This window comes from Aotus nancymaae, unplaced genomic scaffold, assembly GCF_030222135.1.
Source record: "Aotus nancymaae isolate 86718 unplaced genomic scaffold, 86718_ANA_hifiasm-v0.15.2.pri h1tg000058l, whole genome shotgun sequence".
In the NCBI taxonomy this organism is placed as follows: domain Eukaryota; kingdom Metazoa; phylum Chordata; class Mammalia; order Primates; family Aotidae; genus Aotus; species Aotus nancymaae.
Genome location: NW_026988472.1, coordinates 21444425 through 21468142, shown reverse-complemented (window position 1 = coordinate 21468142; position 23718 = coordinate 21444425). Strand labels below are relative to the sequence as shown.

At 39.4% G+C, this 23718-nt stretch overlaps 1 protein-coding gene across 2 annotated transcripts in view; it reads left to right on the top strand.

The window, feature by feature from the left end:
• Nucleotides 1–13149: 13149 nt before the first annotated feature.
• SYTL5 (synaptotagmin like 5) overlaps nucleotides 13150–23718 on the top strand; it is a 194529-nt gene continuing 183960 nt past the window's right edge. Inside the window, exon 1 of one of the 2 annotated variants that reach the window (XM_064364420.1) lies at nucleotides 13150–13303. The gene's annotated coding sequence lies outside the window, so the exon portion shown is untranslated. The remainder of the gene's footprint in view (nucleotides 13304–23718) is intronic. The other variant, XM_021673268.2, reaches the window with a different exon arrangement.

Sequence of the window (23718 nt, the reverse complement as noted above, 5' to 3'; positions counted from 1 at the left end):
TAACCAGTTACAGAAAAAAAAACTCCCTTCTCTCCCAGTTTATCTGCATCTTGTTATTGGGCCATGAGAATAAGCATCCAGACCTTCAGTTTGGTCTGGGAACACTAATATCTGATATTCCCAAATGTATGTCGGCCTTGCCACTGTGAAGGAAAATTAAATTGGAGTCACATGTCCTCTTATGTTTTACATTTGTATTTTTCTCTGTTTAAGAATCATGCAAATACACTCCAGTTAAAAATAGACACAGAATCTAAATAGACATTTCCCCAAAAAAGACATACGAATGGCCAATAAGCACATGAAAAGATCATCAACATAACCAATTATTAGGAAAATGCAAATCAAAGTAACAATGAGATACCAACCCACTAGGATGGCTGTAATAATAATTTTAAAAAACAGGCTAGGCATGGTGGCCTATATCTGTAATCCCAGCACTTCAGGAGGCCAAGACAGGAGGATCACTTGAAACCAGGAGTTCAAGACCAACCTGGGCAACAAAGCAGGACCCTGTCTCTACAAGAAAATAAAACAAAAATTTAAAAAGCAGATAATAATGAATGTTGGTGAGGAGGTGGAGAAATGGGACCCTTATCATTTAAACAAAGAGTACCATATGATCCATCAATTTCACTCCTCAGTATATATCCAAGGAAAATGACAACAAATGCCCACACAAAATCTGATACATGAATGTTCATAGGAGCATTATTCAAAATAGTTAAAAAGTGGAAACAACCAAAATGTCCATCAACTTATCAATGGATAAATAAAATGTGCAATGTCCATACAATAAAATATTACTCAGCAAAATAAATTAACTAAGTATGGGTACATGCTACAACATATTTGAACCTTGACAGCATGCTAAGTGAAGGAAGCCAATGACAAAAGATCACACATCACATGTTCCCATACATGTAAAATGTCCAGAATAGGCAATTCAATAAGAGGTAGAAAGTAGATTAGTGCTTGCCTAAGGCTGGAAGACTGGAAAAATGAGAGGTAACTGCTGATTAGCTACAAGGTTTCTTTCTGGGATAATGAAAATATTGTAAAATTGATCATGGTGATGGCTGTAAAACTCTGTGAATATACTACTATTGACTTGTACACTTTAAATAGGTGAATTGCATGTTATATAAACTATATCTCAGAAGGGCACGGTAGCTCACGCCTATAATCCCAGCACTTTGGGAGGCTGAGGTGGGTGGATCATGAGGTCAAGAGTTCAAGACCAGCCTGGCCACGATGGTGAAACCCCATCTCTACTAAAAATACAAAAAATTAGCCGGGTGTGGTGTCAGGTGCCTGTAATCCCAGGTACTTGGGAGGCTGAGGCAGAGAATTGCTTGAATCTGGGAGGTGGAGGTTGTAGTGAGCCAAGATCGCACCACTGCACTCCAGCCTGGGCGACAGAGCAAGACTCCATCTCAAAAAAAAAAAAATACAAATTATATCTCAATAAAGCTGATATACACCCATATACATATATACGTGTGTGTGTGTGTGTGTGTGTGTATTATCCAAAGGATTTCATATGAGTGTTTGTGTTTTCAGACAAATATAGGTATACCTATAAAGAAACAGACATGGTTCTCTTTATCTTCTGTAGGCCTCTTGGCAATGTTTTGCAACTCTGTTTTACAATAACCTTACATTCTCTGGGCATCTCTGATAGATATATGGAAAAGCAAATCTGGGAGCAAGGAATGTTTAGGGAAAAAACATGCATGCTACTTGTGCCCCAAATTGTTCATCTCCTTGGAAAATTAGATGTGGATGAAATATATAAAGCAACTTATTTTGTGGTTTAATTCAACAACTATATTGAAGTTCCTTAGTTGGCTTTGCACTGAGGCAGGACCTGTGGGAAAACAAAGACATATGAAACATAGAGAATATGTGTAACGAACTAACAGTGCATGAATAAATAGGTCAACTACTAATCTGAGAGATAAATGTAATACAAGCCATAGGTATACCTGAGATAAAGGAGGCTTTTAAGTAGAGTGGTAAAGAATAGGTTGCCTTCTGGCTAGATAGATAACAGCAAAGGGGCATAATTTTATTCAATGAATGTAAAGTACATGACATTGGAGCCAAACACATATTAAAGCAACTTCTCAGACAAATTGATTTCCAGTATATGTCAAAGGTTTTATTCAAACTTATAGCAAATGAAAGTAAAGAATCTTCCTTAAATAGGATTATTCTTAAATTTCTTGAAGTATAATATACATATATAATTAAATATGTTAATCTTAATTGTATAGTTTGATAAAGTTTTAAACCTGTGTAAACACGATTCACAATTCAGATTATGGTAGGGAACATTTCTACCACCCCAGGTTGCTCCCTTGTGCCACTTCCCAATCAATACTACTTTATCTCACCCACGTAACCATTAACAAGTTTTGCCTTTTCTTGAACTTCATATAAATGATATTATACTATATGTCCTCTTTTGTACCTAGTCTTCTCTTGCTCTACCAAAAAAAAATGTCTGTGAGCATCATCCATGCTTTTGTATATAAGAGTAGTTCATTCCTTTCCATTGCTGTGTAGTATTCCATTTTATGACTATATCACAGTTTACTTGTTTATTTACCTGTTGTTATACATTAGAGTTGCTTCCAATGTTTGGCTATTAGAATTAGAGCATTTGTCATCCTTATTGTATAAAGCTTTTGGCAGAATGTGCACTAATTTCTTTTGGGTACATACTCAGGAGTAGAATTGCTGTGTCATTGGGTTTGCATAAGTTAGCATTTGGAAATACTGCCAAACAGTTTTCCAAAAAGTGGAAGTGTACATATTTATACTCCACCAAACAATGCATTAGAGTGCCTGTAGAATATATTTTTAAAATAAGATAAGAGTATAGCTAGATACTAATGTTAAACTAGATAATAGAAGGTCTGGTTCTGGAAAGCAAACCAAAAAATGACTGTCTGAGTAGTTAATGTATTGTGAGCATAGACTTAATTTCCCAGACAGGTCTTGTGATGGCTAGTTTTATGTGTCTATTTCACTGGGCTAAGGAATGCCCAAATAATTGGTAAAACTTTATTTCTGCATGTGTATGTGAGTTTTCTGGAAGAGATTGGCATTTGAATTGGTAGACTGAGTAAGGAAGCTTGCTCTTGCCAATGTGAGTGGGCATCAACAAATCCATTGATGGCCTGAATAGAATAAAAAGGTGGAGGAAGGGTAAATTTTCTCCCTGTTTCAGCTGAGACATGCATCCATCATCTCTTGTCCATGGACATTAGTGACATTCCTGCTTGTGTCTGCATCACCACTCCCTCTTTACTCACCCCATTCCCTCTTGTTCTCAGTCCCTTGGATTCTGACTGAGTTATAACACCAGCTTTCCTGGTGCTCCAGCTTGCAAAGGGCAGATCATGAGACTTCTCAACCTCTATAATTGTGTATGCCAATTCCTGTAATAAATCAATCTCTCTCTCTTTACCTATGTCTATGTCTACATCTATATCTATCACCTCGTGACTCTATTTCTCTGGAGAATCCTAACACAGAGCTGTAAATCTCAACATCTGTCAGAAAAATGCTCAAACATTTTTATTAGAAATGCAAAATACTTTCCAGGAGTGGTTGTTAATTACATCCTCAAAAAGTTCTGCTCAAAGACTTAAGTTCAATGCTAGATACACCATTTAATAATTGTATGATCTTTGGTAAATTACTTAACTTCATTGTGCCTTTGTTTCCTTAGCTGTAAGCTGAGGACAATAATATCTACCCCATAGGACTACTCTAGGATTTTAATGTCTGGCACAGAGCAAGTGTTCAATTAGTTTCCTTTCTTTTCCCTTCCTTCCTTCCTTCCTTCCTTTCTTCTTTTCCTTCCTTCCTTCCTTCTTTTCCTTCCTTCCTTCCTTCCTTCCTTCTTCCAAGTTCGAGTGTAAATTGCTAAAGAGTAATGCCATTTTGAACTCTTAAAATTATTATAGGGCAACATTGAGAAAAATGGGATGGTGGAGGATGGCTGGGGAAAAGAAAAGAAAAAACGTAGGAAGGCAAGTCATTATGTCCCCATCATTAAAATAAAGTTCTCCCTCAGAGGTGGTTAAGTAGTGTGCAGAATAGAACATCTGATATTCTAAAAATTAAACTTCATTGTCTATATCAATATTAAGCACATTAGAAAATAGACTGCTTCAGCTTTAATGATATATTACAAGTAGATTTGCATTGAATTGAAGATAGGTCCATGTGAATGTGTATCAAAATTAAAATCTCATTTGCATATATAATATCAGTTAGTGCAAATGTTCATTGCATGATAATGCTCCCTCTAGGAGAGGCCATTAGGTTGATTTGCATTCATTTAAATGTTCATGTGGGATGTTGATTTTGTCTGTGAAATTGCTAGAGTAGTTAATGCATTGTTCTATTAAAATATCTAAAAGACTGCACAGATGCTGTAACACACAAATGTGGCAATTGATGGATTGATTGGAAGGAAATCTTCTCACATAAACAGCCACTCTTTCTTCAGTATGAGCAAAATAACTGAAACTGATCCCTCTACACAAACCCCTCTCAACCAGTGTTATTCTTGTGTCTTGGATTCACAAATGAATGGAGAGTCTTTTTTTCAATATGCAAAATAAATAAGTAAATTACATGATATGCTACAAGGTGTGGTAGATTGCAAATATGGCCACAAATTCTTCTTATCCCTGTTTGCACATCTCTTTACCATGTTTCTTTGCAGCATGTCTTTGCTGTTCTTCTCACCAATAATTGGAATCTATTTTCTCAACTCATTAAATCTGAGCTCGCTATGTGACATGCTTTGGTCAATAGGACTTTAGCAAATAAGACACAAGCACAAGCAGAAGTTTGAAAAGTGCTGGTTCACTGGAGCTTACTGCCTTACTGCTCTCGAAATGCTGAGATGACCATGTGAATGAATCCAAGGAAGCCTGCTGGAAGACGAGAAATCTACATAGAAGAAAACAGAGGTCCAGCTGAAAGCCTGCCAAACACTAGAAATGTGAATGAGGCCATTCTGGATCATCTTGTCACCAGCTGACCTCCCAGTTGACCATCAATGCATGAACAAACCCAGAAAAGATGAGCTTGGTCAATCCAGTCTGGAAGAATTGCCCAGCCAATGCACAGTATCATTAGCTGAATAAAATGTTGTTTTAAGCCATTAAGTTTGTGATGTTTTATTACTCAGCAATAGCTAACTGGTACTGAATGTTATAATTGCAGAGAAAAACAGCACAGAAGGAGGAAGTAGAAGTGTATATGTGTATGCATGTGTGGAGGAGGGGCTGTTGAAATTTTAAATAACTTTATCTGGGAAGGCCTTATTGAGAAGGTAACATTTGAACAAACATTTGAAGGAGATAAGCAAGCAATTCATGTGGTTATTTAAGAGAAGAACATGCTAGGCAAAAGGAATGGCAAGTGGAAATTTCCTGTGGCATAGCATGTCTGGCTCTTTTTGAAGAAAAGCAAAGAAGTCACAGTGCTGGAGCAATATAAAAGATGAGGGCAGAGAGGTAACAAGGGGCCGAATATTCCAGGAGTTTCCTGTATTATTAGGAAAGAGACCTCCAATATATGTGAGGTTGTACCCCTGTGGCTTACCATGTCTCATGTGAGAGTATGACAATTAATCAACACAGAAGTAAAAAACTGGGGACATGAGCTGAACCAATCAGTTTCTCCCTCCTGGAACTGTGAAACTTGGGACACAGAAACCCAGAGATTGGGAGATGTTGGAGCTGAAGTCACCTTACTGGCTGTCATAGCCTGCTCAGGCTGCTGTAACAAAAGCACTATAAACTGGGTAGTTTATAAACAACAGAACTTTATTGTTCGCAGTTCTGGAGGCTGCAAAGTCAAGGTGCTGGCAAATTTGGTGTCTGGAAGCTGGACACTTTGGGAGGCTGAGACAGGTGGATTGCCTGAGCTCAGGAGTTCCAGACCAGCCTGGGCAAGATGGTGAAACCCTGTCTCTACTAAAACACAAATCATCTGGGCATGATGGCGGGCACTGCTAATCCCAGCTACTCAGGAGGCTGAGGCACAAGAATTGCTTGAACCTGGGAGGCGGAGGTTGCAGTGAGCCAAGATGGCGCAACTGTACCACAGCCTGGACAACAAAGTGAAACTCTGTCTCAAAAAAAAAAAAAAATGGTGTCTGGTGAGGGCCTTTTTCCTCAGAGATGGTGCCTTCTAGTTGTGTCCTCACGTGATAGAAGGGGCAAGGCAACTCTCTAGGGTATCTTTTGTAAGGTACTAATCCCATTCAAGAGGGCTTCACCCTCATAGCCTAATCACCTCCCAATTGCCCCACATTGGGGATTAAGTTTCAACATATGAATTTGGGAGGACACAGTCATTCATTCAGACCTTAGCACTGCCTGAACCCGGGGAGACATAGAATTCATACTTTGTTCTAGTTGCCAAATTTCAGGTGCTGGTTTGCTTCTTGTACTTGCAAAGGCTTGATAGTTGAACTTGTTTTTTGAGTCTCTGGAACATGCCTGAATCATTAAAATGAATTTGCTCCAACACTCCATCTTTTTTTCTTAAATAAAGCAAAGTTAATTTCTGTTGCTTGCAAATAAAAACCCTTAACTAATATAATTATCTTGCGATTTCTCTCTAGTTCTTTAATATAGTCCTTTTCTTCTGAAATAGATTATTAGTTTCTTAGAGACAGGAATAATTCTTTCAGTTTATTTTATATCCTTCCTCTATGCAGTTATGCTTATAGGACAAGATAATAACAGCTAAGCATTCATTCAATGATTATAATGTGTCAAGCATTGTGCTAAGTACTTACGTAGATTATCTTATTTAAACTTCATGAGAATTCTATGAATAATTACTCTGATTTTTTACAGATGAGGAATCAGAAGCTAGAGATAGGACATGGCTAATAAATAGTGGAGTGGAGACTCAAGCCTGGGCAATCTCACCTAAGTGCCCGCATTCTTTTAGGACCCAGCACGCAATAGGTACTTAAAAATACTTGTGTATCGATACATTGAAAAGTACTAAGAATCCACAAAATCACATTCTTGGGTGATCAACTGGCCTTTACCATCCAGATGGGGTTGCCCAAGCATCTCTCCACTGAGGGTAAAAAGGTTTCATTCTAGGAACAAACTATGGGTGACAAGTTTGGTGGTATGATGACCAGATGCAGAAAACCATTCCTGTTCAGAATGTATTTCTTTTTGCCAGCTGCTCTCCCATCATAGTGGCCTCCAGAGACCTACTGCTTCCACATTAAAACTTTGGCTTGTAGTAAGAATACTTGAGACAATGTGAAATTTTAAATAAGAATTTTATACCAAGGAAGAAAATATAAGAAGTATTATTTGTAGAAAAACTCAATTATTCCCAGTAATAAAGAAAAAGCATTAATCTATTATTTATTATTATTAATCTTTATTATTATTGTTGTTTTACAGATGGATCTCATTAGGTCACCCAAGGTACAGTGCAGCGGCCTGATCATAGCTCATTGCAGCCCTGAACTCCTGAGCTCAAGCATCCTCCTGCCTCAGTCTCCTGATTAGCTGGGACTACAGGCACGCGCTACCATGTCCAGCCTACATATATCTTTGATATTTCTTCTAGCAGCCCTAAAAGATAAGGTAAGTATTATCACGCTCACTTAACTGATTAGGAAACTTAGGCTAAGAAATTTAAGTGCTTTGTCCCAATCTAATAACACCCAACCCTAAAGGTGGTAGATTCAGTGAGCAGAAAATGCAAAATGCCTAACCCTTAGATCCAGACACTCCAGCCACCACTTATTTGTCCACTTCTGACTTCACAACACATTCTCTCTCCCTATTTCATTTGCCATTTAATTATGTGCTGCCACATGACACTGGTGTGCTGCTCCATAATTATGATCATGTTATTTTAGTGCCATGCAGCTTCATTGTAATTTTACTTGTGAGACCTTTTTTTAAATATATTGGGTACCTATAAGAATGAAATATTTCCATAACAAAACAGATTTATAGTCAGCTTGTAATGGTTTAATGCCAAGATGTTGTAGAGCTATCTACCAATGAAGAAATGGTTGCATCTAATCAGATAATGATTATGTGGGCCTTTCAAGTTAAAAAAACCAAGCAACACTTCAGAGAGAATTTATACAATGTGCAAATATAGGTAATATGTAAGCAAATCTTCATTATATCATATTCATTATTTGTTCTCTTAAGCATAACTGTTTTGCTTGTCCATATAGAATAGAAACAGGTCTTGCTTTCTAAAAGCTAATATTTGGGGATTGATCACACACACAAAGACACACACACAATTGTGGGGAAGGGGCTTATCTCTTTTATTTACTGTACTATTCCTAATCCCTAGAACAATGCTTGGTGCACAGTAGGCAAATATGCACTCAAATATTTCCTCAGTGCCTACCACATGCCAGATAGTGTTCTAGGCATTGGGGACTGAGTAAAACAGAATTCATGCTTTCATAGAGTTTATACTCTATAAGTGGGAGACAGAAAATAAAGACATAAATGAATACAATATTTAGTATGTCAGATAGTGATAAGGGAGAAATATATAGAAGATGAATTATTTACTTTGAATTCTAATTCGCGTCTCTTTTCTCTTGTAATGGCATCATTTCTTAGGCAGATGGAGTGTAACTTTGCTCCAGAGTTAAGAGTTCTCTTTCCTGAAAGCTCCAGGGATAATTCTGATTGGTTCTGCTTGGATCATGTGTTTATCTCTGAAACAATTACCATGGCAAGGCAGGTAGTGTATTCTGATTGTCTGGCCTTGATCATGTGCCCAATCCTGGGATTTTGTTTTTGTGTGTGTGGAGGGGGCTTCAGAGCCCCTACTCTGTGCAATCTTCCCCGGAAGATCATCAGTTAGGAGAGGCAAAGACAGTAACTCTTCTCTTTTTAAACTATCAGGGTTTGCAAGTTCCTTCAGTAGAAGAGAGGTACAGAAGTATTGAGATTGGAAGGAGCACTTAGCACAGGACCACAGGATGACTGACTCCTCAGCACAGCTTAGCATCCCAGTGCCAAAGTGCGTGCTTCACAAAGATTTATTGTACAAATAGAGAGGACCATCACAAACCACATGCTGACTGAATGACTCAACCATTGTCTAACCACTGATTTTGAGGGGACCCCTTGGGACTATACAATGGATCCAAGTTCACCTCACCTGGGGAGCAGATGGAACCAGACCCCAGGTGCTCTGCCATGAATCTCCCTCAGGTGATCCGGGTATCCCAGAGATCTTACCTCATAGGAGCTGCTTTAGCAGCAATTGCAGGAAGAGGTATTGATGCAGTGTTGTCATTAAGCAAAAAGCCAGGACTGCAGACACAGCCCTGCCAGCAGACAAGCCTGCAGCTGGGCCTGAGGCTCTCACAGGATGCAAGGAAAGCACAGGATTCATATGGGGGACAACTAACCGGAAAACACAACCTCCATCAAGCTTCGCTCCACAGCTTTTCTCAGGGATCCTTTCTGTCTCTCCTCTACACTACCAAACTGAAGTTCTTTTCTAAGAAGTAGGCACATATTATTCAGTCATAAGAAAGAATGAAGTTCTGATGCATACTACAACATGGATGACCTTGAAAACATTATGCTCAGTGAAAAAGCCACACACAAAGGCCCACATATTTTATAATTCCATTTGTATAAAATATCTAGAATAGACAAAAGAAAAAAAAAAGTTTGAGTATTGTGTAAGGGAAGTTTGAGATTCCTATTGCCATTCAGATGAGAATGTTGACCAGGTTGCTGGATAAGTGTCTGAGATTAGGAGAAATAGCCAGTCCAGAGACATAAAGTTGGGAGCTCTAGCAAATAATTGGAATTTTAAAGCATGAGACTAGATTAGACTACATGGACCTGAAAAATCTTTGATAAGTAATAAATAAATATATACAATGTCTTCTGCTCTAACAGATTTTCTATGACAAATGGCATATATGTAATTGGAAATAGGGGAACAATGCCAGTACAATGTGGAAGTTGGGTCGAAGTAAAATTGTAACCTTCAGCATGAAAGGAAAAAGCCCTCAACTTGGCGGCTGCACAGTCAAAATCCTTTTAGCTTTATGGGATTTTTAAAATTAAAAGTGGGGTTCTGTACCCAGGACTTCCTCCCCAAGGAAGTAGACCCTCAGCCTTGCATTCTTACTTCAAACAGATTGTACCTCTTCCTGCACCCACCTTAATAGCAGACTTGCTGTCTTAGACTTCCACTTCCATCTGCATTGTCTCAGCTCTCTCAAGCAGAATTTCCTCTCTATTAGTTTCTTGTATGCTTAATCTCTACTGAGATGGCCTCTAGCAATAACAAGCTGTGTGTCTGGCCTGTGCACAAGTCATCACCTGATATGTTATCTTTTACAAATTCTGTTAATGTTCTGCTTGTGAAGGTGCTTAAGTTTTGAGTGATCTGCTCTAACTCCCATGTTTTCTATAAGCCATGTTAGTTTTAGTGTGTGCTTTTGCAAAATGAGAGTTTTTTCAGGGTTGGGTATATCATTTTATGTCAGAAATGCTTGTATACATATAATTGACATGCTAATTTTGTTCACATCTTTCCTGGCAGGAACTGAAAGGTATTTATATTTATGTCCTTCTCTCAACACACACACACACACACACACACACACAAAATCCCAGGAGTGGGCACATGACCCAGGCCAGCCAATCAGAATATACTACCTACCTGGCCATGGTAATTGTTTCAGGGATGGACACATGATCTAAGCAGAACCAAGAATTATTCCTGGAGCTATCAGGAAAGAGAACTCTTTTAACTCTGGAACAACGTTGCATACAATCTGCCTTAAAAATGATGCCATTACAAGGGAAAGGAGATACAAATTAAAATTCAAAGTAAATTGCTCATCTTGTATATATTTCTCCCTTCATGTCTTCCTGGAAAATTTCTAGTTGTTTTTCAAGACTCAGTTCAATTGCCATCTTCTGGTTAAATGTTTCCTGACTGCCTCCTGCCTCCTCCATGAAGTGCTGTGAGCTTCCTTCTTATTCCCACAGCACCTTGTACACATTTCTCTTACAGTGTTGTTGTGTAACTTTATTTTATTAACTGCTCTTCCCCTTCTCCCATCCCTTGGCCTGTGCCATTGTTGATGGTAATGACATTGCCTTATTCATTCTTATTCATTTCTATAAACCCAGGACCTAACACAATGTCTAGTACGCATTAGGTGCACAGTAAATGTGAGTTGGATTAATTAATGAAGACAAGGTTCTGGTAATATATGGTTGATTGCTTTGCACTAGAAGACACATCGTCTTGGATGCACACACACACAAACACAAACTGTGGGGAATGTAAGATCTTTAATAGGAAAGAATTTTGATCCAACCTTAAACAAGAAACAAGGGGTGTTGGGGGGAAGTAGGGATGACAGTTCCTGCAAAGTAGGGTCCCAGGAAAGGCACTTCATTAAAATTAAACTTGAAAATACGGCATCAGGAGAGAATGCAGAGGAGGGGGGACATTAGAAAAAGAGAACAAATAACATTGGAAATGAAAGACTGCCTTATAAAATTAGAAAATAGAGGTAGAGAAACTGAAGGCTGGTATTATTCAGGGAAGTAGGTATAGACAAGGAAGAAAAGTAAAGGGAAATAAATGGGAAAAGATGGAAAGTAGAGGTGGGAGCCGGAGACAGGGGGAGGAAGGTCCTGGATAGTAGACTTCTGAGCTTTCAATAAAGCTTTATTTTCCACTATGTGTCAGGCCATGTGCTGTGTTATTAGTACATTGAAATGAATAACTTATAGTCCCTATGCATCCAATTGTGGGGGAGATCTCAGTTTATAATGATGTAAGAAAGCAATGGGATGTTAAGAAGGGGGGCATGTTAGGGGGTATTGCTCACTCTTTGAAATTGGATTCTCATCCTTTGGCAGAGTTACAGGAAGTCTGACAGCCGAAATGCTGTCCTCAAGTTGAGAAAATGGCCCACCCCCTCCCTATTCTTGTATCTTTCTTTCCGAACTCTATAATCCCTCACCCTTGCCAAAGCTAAAGGAACTCTTTTTCTATATTTTCTTACTCCCAGTTTTGATATAGTAGAAGCAGGAGTGTAGGCTCATCACGGCTCCCCCTCCTCCTAGCCGAACAAGATGACCTTTACCAGAACATGCCAGGTCCTGAGGCAGAATTCCCAAACCATGTTTGCTGGAGCTATTACCTCTTCTAAGTCCTGGCACCTCATGACACCCTGACTGTCCCAACAAAGCACTGCCACCAAACCCAGTGAGGGTGAAGGCTTGGCTTTTCTTACTTCATGTCAGATTAGGAAGGTGTCCCTTGGCACCAGGGTCCCATCATTCCCCACAAGTACTTTTCCAAGACCCAGCGGGGATATGACAGAGGAGAGACTTACAGCCTCCTCCACAAGGATGGGGACTCCTAGAAGATGGGAGTAACTTGTGCCTTGGCTGTGGTAAGCAGTAGGGGTACTCCTGGTATAGGTACAAACTGTGGGAGGTTTGGGCATCGCCATATCCACCTTGCAGGTGGATGTGTCAGATGGGCAACCTGGTGTGTTGGGGGTGGGGGGAGGCAGTGACAGTTCCTGCAAGATAGGGTCAGAGGAAAGGAAAGACCTATGGAAAAGGATACACCTGGGATCTTGAGGAGCCAGCTGCACCTGTCTCTGGGCTGAGAGCCTTCAGGAGCAACCGCAAGGTGGAGACTAAGGATGGCGGGGGTGGGGTCTTTGCAGACCGATTGTAAGTCCTGGGGCTGGTTGTGCATCCTGAAGCCCGTTTGGCACAGTCTGCAGGATGGACTTTGCAAAGCCGCGTCCAGGTAGTATATGAAAGGTGCGTTGAGCTCAGATGGTCAGCCCGGGGTCAGGGGATCCGGGGGTGACGGGGAGCCGAGGAGAGGGAGATCCACGAAGTAGGCTCTCACTCCTCGGCAGCGGGCAGCTGCCTTGAGGGGCGGGCTGTGCCTGGCGCTACTCTGGCGCCGCCGCCTGGGGGCAGCTGGCTGTGAGCCCCATTAATAGGGGCTCCTGGAGACCGCCTCTCAGGAGGCACTAGGTCCTGGTGCTTGCTAGGGGTGGGGAGGGAGAGGGGCGCACAGCGCCGAGAGGCGGACGCCAAGCGCGTGAGTCACTGCTCCCCTGGGTTAGGAGCGGGACTTCGCCTCCCGCCTGGGATCTGGATTTCAGCTTCAGCTTCAGCGACTCATCCCAGCAGGCTGACCCTCCTGAGGCTGGACCAGCTGCCTCTCCGTCTAGGTGAGGGCCGGGCAAGTTTCTCTTGTCTTCTGATGCTTACTGTTTGGGTGACTCGCGGGGAGGGGGTCTTCCAGTCTGTGTCTGTCTGCCTTTGCTTCCTCCCTCTGGTTCTCTCCATTGGAGACAGAAACTTATATTTAAAAAACGCAACAAATAATATAAAATCTATGCTCAGACCCCAGATAAACAAAACTCTGGGGCCATATTCTTAATTTCCCGGGTACCTTCAGATGCGGCGTTTATGGAGCTAGGAATGTTTTATTTGTTTCGTGTATTTCCCTCCACCCCCCACTTTCCTCCGGTGTAATTCTTAGAGGTGGGGACAGGAGAGCTAGAGGGCTGAGCTGGGATCCTTTGCCAGAGTGGCTTCTTCATTCTCTGCGAGGTGGCAGATGTTTTATTGTAGCTAGAGTTGGGATCTTGAAACAACCCTCTTCAGCCCAGGACATGCCAATGCTTAAGGTAACTGCAGTTGTTGCATATCTATCTCCTTATCATTGACTGAATCAAAATGTTCCGAGGGCACAATTAATGTGAATGCCACAATGTTGAAAAATTCATTGAAAGACACTATTGAATATTTTATTTTTAACGTATTATTTTCCAAGAAAATTTTAGAAGACTATTGCTGGTTTTATTTTCTCTATCTTCAGATATGCTCAAAAGCCTATTATTCCCTTGCAAGACAACCAGTGGGGACCTATTCTGTTTCTTATAAGGATTTAACAATGCAAAGCTATGTGTTAATTTCTCCTCTAAGGTTAAGGAGTTCCCTCTATTAACTGCTTTTTAAAAAATCATTGTGGTGGCAGGGGTTGGGGATGTTTCTCCTTTCTCTACCATTAAGTGTGAAATGTTTCTGTGACTATTGAATACATACTAATTATTGCCATTTTTGCATAAAAGGAGCAAAGGCAAGTATCTCCTGGAATGCATGAATTCGTGGCTCATATTGATAACTGACTGCTTTACCATCAGATTGTTCGGTTTGATGCAGTGTTAACAGGTGGTCTTAATTCACAACACAGAAGTATTCTACTCTAGAAAACAACCCTGCTGATATGGGAGGAAAGCACCCTCCCACCCACCAACACGCACACACAAAACCATGTTTTTATCTTGCTTTGTGGGAGAGAAAAATGGATGGGGGAATCTTTTCTGGCAGTTGATTAGTCCCCGATATTTCTTGAATTGTATTTTGTTTTATAGCCTACAATTATAGAAAAGACCCCTCTTTGAAATTAAGTTAATAAAACCTTACATGTTTAGTCAGATCACAGGAATAATTTTTTAGAGTTGAGTGGAAGCTTCCATGATCCTCTTCCAATGTCCTCCCCAGGGAGGCCTCCAAAATTAGTTAAGCTTCCCACTTCTCTGATAACATAACTCCTCTCCTCTACTTACCTCTATCTTAGCTCTTACCACCTTGTGATTCTTGGTTTACATGTCCATCTTGCTTAGAGTAAAATTTATTTGAAAGCAAGGGTAATGCTTTATTAATATTTGTATCCCTGGAGCCTAGTAAAGTAAGGTCTATTGAAAAAAATGAATGAATAAAAGAATTTGGCAGTCCAGATTTGGTTTACCATTCCTTGAAATCCACCTGGACATTCTTTCTCTTCACTGCTAAAAGATAAGTCTTTTAATTCAATGGTACTCAAAGTGCAGATTCTCAGAATACACTGTGTTCCAAATAAATGAGAGTTTCCCATATTTGAAAAAAAATCTATATATGGTTGTGAACTTTTATTTATTTATTTATTTTGCTGAAAGTAACAGAAAAGCCAACTAAACATGGCTAGTAAAAATACAGAAGTTTAGCTGGGCATGGTAGCATATGCCTGTGGTCCCACCTATGCAGGAGGCTTAGGTGGGAGGATCCCTTGAGCCCAGGATTTTAAAGCTACAATGAGCTATGATTGCACCACTGCATTCTAGCCTGGGTGACAGAGTGAGACCCTGTCTCTAAAAAAAAAGTAAAAATTAAAAAATAGAGAAGTCAGACAGCTGGTGATAACTGGAGTTGATTCAGTGACCCGACAATATCAGGGTTCTGAGTCAGTGACTTACCCTCATGGCTTCAAGATAGTTCTAACAGTTCAAGACATTAGGTCATAATCCCATGTTCAATGACAGGAAACAGGGTGGAAAAAGTCAAAGTATTTTTCCTCATGCAACTTTCTTATCAGAGAAAAAATATCTTTCCCCAAATTTATCTAACAGAATCCTACTTTTATCTCATTGGCAATATCTGGGGCACATAGCTATCCTTAGTGGCAAAGGAGACTGGGAAAGTATCTGTTTTTTCAGCTTCCATAGTGGAAAGGCAGCTAGGGAGAGGCAGGTGGGTGATGTATTTGGAGAGCTGACCAGAAAGTCTACTAGACTGTCAAGAAAATAAATCTATTCGAGCCAAGTAAAATACTAAATATTTATCAACGTAGCAAAAGCACATATTTAGAGCAGATTTCCCCTCTCCACACAGGTGTATGGTATTTTAAAGGTGCCAAATAATCACTTCTATGGAGTGTGCTAACTTTTAGAGACTGCACCGTGTGTGTGTGTGTGTGTGTGTGTGTGTGTAATCTCGTAGGGTTTCTATTAAGTATGAATCAAACCCTCGAGTTCCTGGAAAAGAGTAAATATTCAGTAAGTAGTTGCCTTTGAGTGTAGTGTTGAGTTTGGGAACTTCAAAACTTCACAGAGACATGGGAAAGGGTTTAGTGAGGAAAAAAACTGATTAGTGGTTTGCTGCCAATGCCTTGGAAGGCTGGTTTACAGCATCTGAGTGTCTTTAACTTGGATCCTAGGGCCCTTGAGGGAACCTTAACGAGAGAAAAGAAGAACCTAGGGAGAGGTAGTAGCACTGATAACTTGGGTCAACAAATTTTCTTTGGGTACTTTCTCCATACCTGTACTGGGATAGATGTACTACCACACACATACACACACAAAGTTCGAAATGGTCCCTACCATACAAACTAAAACTTAAAAAGTTGATGCATGAAAAGAGTGTATATTACTGCCGGCTTAGATTTAACTTTCTCTTTTCCAGTAGAACATTCTCTCAAACACTTGCAGAAGGTAGTTTTTGGAACTAATGGTAGGAGATCAGATAAGGAAGTATCAAGAGATTGAAATTTAAGAATTACAATTGTCTTAAATTTCTCATCAATGAAAAGCATGGAGTAGATCAAGCTTGTCTAACAGGCGGCTCGAGGGTCACGTGCAGCCCAGGAGGGCTTTGAATGCAGACCAACACAAATTGTAAACTTTCTTAAAACACTATGAGATTTTTTTTTTTTTTTTTTTTTTTTTTTTTTTGCTCATCAGCTATCATTAGTGTTAGTGTATTTTATGTGTGGCCCAAGGCAATTCTTCTTCCCATGTGTTCCAGGGAAGCCAAAAGATTGGACATCCCTAGATTAGATTATCAGTGGTATTCAAACTTTATTGCACATTTAAAAATCGCCTGGGGAGATTTCTTTTTCTTTTTTTTTTTTTTTTTAATTGAGACAGAATCTTACTCTTATTACCCAGGCTGGAGTGCAATGGTGCAATCTTGGCTCACTGCAACCTCTGCCTCCTGGGTTCAAGCAATTCTCCTGCCCCAGTCTCCTGAGTAGCTAGGATTACAGGCACGCGCCACCATACCTGGACAATTTTTGTATTTTTAGAAGAGACAGGATTTTGCCATTTGGCCAGGCTGGTCTTGAACTCCCAACCTCAGGTTATCCACCCCCCCTCAGCCTTCCAAAGTGCTGGGATTACAGGCATGAGTCACCATGCCCAGCTGCAGAGGCTTTTAAAATCAGGATTTGTGAGCTGATCCTCGGACCACTTAAATTGGAACCTCTGGGAATGGAAGCCAGGTTATCAATATTTTAACAACTCCCTAGATGACTCCAACATGTGCCTGAGTTTGGAAACTGTATTACTTTGGTAGGGCTGCCATTCACAGGACCACAGACTGGATAATTTAAGCAACATAAATGTATTTGTCACACTTCTGGAGGTTGGAAGTCTGAGATCAAGGGTTGGTTGATCCTGAGGCCTCTCTCCTTCACCTATACCTGACCATCTTCTCCCTGTATCTTTACTATATACGGTCTTTTCTCTGTGTATATCTGTGTCCTAATCTCTTCTTATGAAGATGCTGGTCATATTGTGTCAGAGCCCAGTCTAAAGACCTAATTTTAACTAGATTACCTCTTCAAAGGCCTTATCTCCAAATAGTTATGTTTAGAACCCCTGAAGGCTAGGACTTCAACATGTGAATTTGGGGGAAACACAGTTCAGCCCATGAAAGAAACCACTGGACAAAAATGACATTTCTCAAACTTTAATGTGAACACAAGTCACCTGGAGACCTTATTAAACTTCAGATTCTAATCCAGTAAGTCTAGGTGAGGTCTGAGATTCTGCAGTTCTAACAAGCCCCAAGTGATTTCAATGTTACCAGTTTACAGATGATACTTGAAGTAGCATGGTTCTGTCTAGATGGGTGGTTCTCAAACTTTAATGGACATCAGAATCACTTGGAGAAATTGTTAAAAGCAGATTGCTGTGATCCAGCCCCAGAATTTCTGATTCCATAGATGTTGGGGTAGAGCCCAAATTTGCCTTTCTAACAAGTTCCTAGGTGATGCTGATGCTGATGCTGCCAGTCTAGGGATGATACCTTGCAAACCATGTATTTCTGACATTTTGAGACTTTATGGTATTGAATGAGTCAATGTCATTACATACATCATTGTATGTAAAATTTGTGTGTGATGTTTGTGATTCTGATTGCTGATAGCATTACATTTTTCTTTTTTCTTTCTTTCTTTTTTTTTTTTTTTGAGACAGAGTCTCACTCTCCCAGGATAGAATGCAGTGGTGCAATCTCAGCTAACTGCAACATCTGTCTCCCAGGTTCAAGCGATTCTCCTGCCTCAGCCTCCCGAGTAGCTGGATTACAGGCGTGCACCACCACGCCTGACTAATTTGTTTATTTTTTTATTTTTTTTTATTTTTAGTAGAGATGGTGTTTCACCATATTGACCAGGCTAGTCTCAAACTCCTGACCTCAAGTGATTCACCTGCTTCAGCATCCCAAAGGGCTGGGATTACAGGCATGAGCCACCATGCCTGACCAGCATCACATTTTTCTTTTTGTCAAACATAATTACTTTTTCTGTTAATATGACAAAGGATGAGAAAGTTGGAGAAAATTCTGTACTGGGATTTCTTTTAATCTCATACAAATAGAAGTGAATAAATACAGAGGCTACACATCAGCCCATTAGTCTCTATTCATTCTTGTTCTCCAATCACAGAGCTATTTTGCAGCTGGCTCTTCTAGCAGCTCAATGATGATTTTATGAGATTGGTTACATACTTCTCATATGGAATTTTTAAAGGATTAACCGTTCTAGAGATTTCAAGGGGCATTGCAAATTTCCCCCCAAAAGCACTAATTTTAAATTATTTCTAATTTAATCACACAATCATTTCTACATAAGACCAACAGTGAGCTACAACAAACAGTAGGCCTCCCCAAAATTATTGGAGATGAAGAAAATATTTTACCTGATTTCTTAGAATTAAATCAGTAAAATTTACATCTTGTTACTGTTTTCAGAAAATTTGAGAGATATATATATATATATGCCATAATATAGGTGCCATATATACACACGCATAAATATATGTATATGTATATTGTATATACATATGTTATTATTTTCTATTTGCTTAATTTAAAGCATTTTATGCTATTTTAAATTATTCTTAAAGCTCTATATCTTCATGTGAAACAGTGAAAATGTTTCCATTTTAAACTTAAAAATGTATTCAACTTATAAGCCAATAAATATTTTAAACAAATATATAATCAGGTTTCTAGCTGCTCCATTTACTCTGGGGCAGTTATCTAAAGAATGGGTCTTGCTAAAGTGTTTCCCTTACTTAAAACTTTTCCAAAGTTATGCCAGATGTATAGGGCCTCTATTCAGAATAGATTTACTATGCCGTAATTGTTTTGAGTTCACCCGCATAGCTTTCCCACATGTTCCACATTCTCAGTGAATTTTGCCAGTAATGCACCTCCCAGGCTGTCAATGGGAAGAGGTTACCTGTCATGTTTCTAGCCTGAGCTTCTGACCACCAAATAACAGCAGCCCAATTGTGGAGATGGATACAACAGGCCCAATGCCATTAAAGATCTGAATTATATAATGAATTCTGTTTCTCTTGACTTCATACTCAGCGATCAACCTTAGGATGCCACATGTTCATTGCCTTCAGGGTGAGAATAACCTGGTCAGAGTGTCTAGTCTCCCTGACAGTTACATTTCCCATTGTAAATTACTAAATCGCCACTCTGACTTTAAACACTTATGAGTGTTATGAGTGTGAGTCAGCACCCAGCACCCTCAAACCTAATAAATGCAAGGACACTGATAAAGATCGGTTATCTGGGGGTTGGCTCAAAGCTAGGCCCTGATGCTGATGACTCATTGAAGTAAATTAATACCAGCTAGCATTTATTAAGAATTTTCTGCAAAGCAGATACTGTGCAATTTTATTTATATTATCTTATTTTTCCTCATAATAACTTTGTGAGATATTCATGTTAATTTCCATTTTACAAATAAGAAGACTGATATATATATTAAAAACCTGCCCTAAATCTAATGGCTACTGTGGCAGAGACTTTTAGTTGCCATGCAATATCTATTCCCACCTTCTCCCTTAGTGACAGAATATCAGTTTTATTACTGGTAGTGATGTATCCAGCACATAGTTTCTATTTCCTGACATCGCTTGTATCAAGGTATGAACCTATGACTGAGTTCCACCAGTGAGAGGTAATTGTGTTGTGTGGTACTTCTAGGAAGCCTGCTTAAAGGGAGTTGACTTGGCTGGGAGGAGGGCCCTTTTATCCCTCCCCACTACTTCCTCCTGCTGCTAGTCTGTAATTCAGGCATGATACCTGGAGCCATCTTGGACCATGGAGTGATTGACTGGATGTAAGCTAACGTTGAAGATGTTGGAACAGAAAGGTAGAAGAAATCTGGGCCTATGGTGGCACCATGGAGCTACTGTGCCAGCTCTACTCCAGAGATCTTTGTCTGCTACTGAAACCAATTGGCATTCTCTCAGCAGAGATGAAAGGTAGAGGAGGCTATTGGTAGGCAGTGGACAGTGTTTTCATGCTATGTGCCAAGCGGCTAATATTTGATCTGTGATAGATACATGTGTTTGAGTTTCATCTCTGCCACTTACTAGCTGTCTATTGGACATCTCTTGTGCCTCACTGCACATCCTTATAGCCTACCATTTAGTTAAGCCATTAGTCCATTAACCAACTTTATGTGGGTAAAACCAAAGAGTGCCTTGCCTTAGCCTCATAGTGAATATCTCAATTCTCACCCCAGGACTTCTTTGATGTTTCAATATGGAGGCCTGTTGGAACACCCTGGTACCCACACATATGTGTTATGGAATGTGAAGGAATTAAAAGCCCAAGAGCCAACCCTTGACTAATGTGAGATGGAAGCCTAAGATAAATAGTCCCTCCTTCCATCCTTGGCCAAATAATTCTCAATTGCATTTTAATAGTGTTCGTTTCCAAGGGATTCTCAGAGAGTCTAAACAGGCTTAAGCCCTAGTTGTCTACAGTGTGACCAACTCAAAAATACTTTTCTCTCTTCTTGGTTTTGTACTGGCTTTCTCTGTTCTTTTCCTTTTCCAGAATTTCCTATTTCTATTCCCTAGAATCACTTCCCCAAACAAACTTCCTACATGGAAACCCTTGTCTCAGCCTCTGTATAACCTTTTGTGTAACCTTGAAGTAAGCTATGCTGACAACATTTTAGCACTTTCTGAACTTTTATGTTCCTTGTATGATGAGGCAACATGTTATCTTTGGCATACAAAGATGAAAATAAATCATGAGATCTGAGAATTCCAACTATTGTATGAATGTGGAACAATAGGAACTTATACTTTGTGGATAGGAGTACAAATTGGTACCATTCTGGAAAAGAAAATTTAGTACTATCTTGTGAAGTTGAACATTTTGCATACCCTATGACCTAGCAACTATATTTCTAGGTATATCACCTAGAACACATTCTTCTGCATGTGAACCAGAAACTCTCTCCTTAGGAATGGCCATAGCAACATGGTTCATAATACAAAAATTCTGAAATAATCTAACTGTCCATTGATGGAAACATGATAAATAAATTTGTATTTATTATTATTTCAACAGAGTAAAAATGAATTAACCATTGCTCTATGCAAGAACACAAATGTATATTATAAATAAACTATTTAGTAAAAAACTATATCACCAAAAACTTCATGTGGATGGGTATCATTTTTATAAAGCTCAAAAAAAAGCAATACTACACAACACATTCTTAGGAATCATACACACATGATAGATCCTAAAGCAAGGTAAACCCAAAATTCAGAATAGTACTGGGGAGACAGGGATGCGATAAGGTAGGAAGATATAGTAGAGGCACTAACATTGATAATGTTCTCGGTCTTGAATGTGGTGATGGGGTCATAAAGGCTCATTTAGTATTACTCTTTATAACTTATTTAAATGTGATACAGATTCTTTTATATACATCAGATTATATGTAATAATTTAAACAAAGGAAACCATCACCAACGAAGATGCTGTACTAACGAAGGACAATCTCAGTGAAAAGCCTCCTCTAGCCCTCACTCTAAACTAATGGCTCTCAGAGTCAGTGTTTCTCATCATGTAATGTATTTTTTCTTCTCTGTTATTAAGTATATTGTAATCAACTAGAATGGCAGGGTAAAGATTCAGTTTTTCTTATGGCTCTTAAGGGTCACATCCTCTAGTATATTTAGAAAAAAAACAGTTTTTGTGTCCTCTCTGCTTCTATGTCCATTTACCTGTGATTCCTCTATGTCCTGAAGCTGCCCATTGCACCTTGCTGTGCACAATCTACCTCTTATTTTACTGCTGTCTCTACACAGCACACAGGGGCTACATTCCTCCTTGTTTCTAGTGTATATGTGTGTGTGTGTGTGCGCGCGCGTGCGTGCACGTGCGCACGTGTACAGGCATGTGTTGGGAGGTGGTAAAATGGTAGTGAGTAGGGAGGCTGTTGACATGACTTTTTCTTCCAAACCTACTCCTTGCCTTCCTTAAAAATGCCGCCACATAAAGCAGTAAAACTGTACCAGATTTTAAAACTCTGGGCCAGGATTTATAATCTTTAAATCATTTGTGCCCTGGCCCCTTTGATGAAGTCAGTGACCTCCTTATCAGAATGGTGGCTTAAATACATAAATTCGAACTCACTGGATTATAAAGGAAGCAAATTATATTGAAAAACAGTTATCAGATATTAAAAGCAAATATGTGTTATAGTAATCTATGTACTTTTTAATTAAGTTATTAAGCAACAAGATCTGATGGTGGATCTAATGACCCAAATTTTAAAGTAGTAATGATTATGAAGAATATTTCATGATATCCACAATAATTGTTATATGATATGAAAAATAGCTGTTACTTTGCTGACAATCACAAATACAGCTAATACTATTGTGGTTTGTTGCTTACATTCATACTTGCAAGAAATATTAAATGTCAGTTAAAGATCAGTGAACATAAAGATGTCATTTTTTCCTATCCAAGTTCATTGACTCTTTAAATTCTACTGATATATTCTTGGTGGTTCATGGAACCCAGATTGAGAAACTTGATCTACGCAAAGTAAAGGAAACTACAACAGATGTGGGAAATAATTTTAAACTGAATACCAAATATTATCTAACCCATAGCCCACAAAGAAAGCAGTTAGCTCTAACCTTTCATTGAGGGTAGGAGAGGCATCTCAGTTCCCATTCCTACCTCACAGATCTTTTAATGAGAACTTTACTTTTCAACTTTCTGCAAACAAGTCTCCATACTTCCCTTAGGAACTCCTGCCTCCTTCTCAAAGGATGTCATCTTGCTCTTGGATTCATCAGTCTTCCTTCTCCATTATATTTTCCCACTAAGAGTTACCCACTTTAGAATAACTCCTAATGGCTCCCACACAACAGCGCAGGGTGGGCTTGTTTGACATGTTGAGTCCTGCTTCCTTTAAGAACTTTATAATGAGGTGAGTTGTAATGAGTGGAGCCCACACATCCCTCCTAAATTTCCACTAAAAACACTTATTTTCAGGGATAGCACAATCTTAACACATAAGGAAGAAGAAGCAATTTCCTGACTTCCCCATAAATTAAAAGACTGCTCAAGCATACAGGAAAGCTAGTACTGTACATTTATTACGTAGATAAGGTATAGTTACTTATTCATACCATAGCCACTTTCAAATGGGCTTACTACTGAGCTAAAGATCTTGTAATGGCTGTTCTCTGAGCTG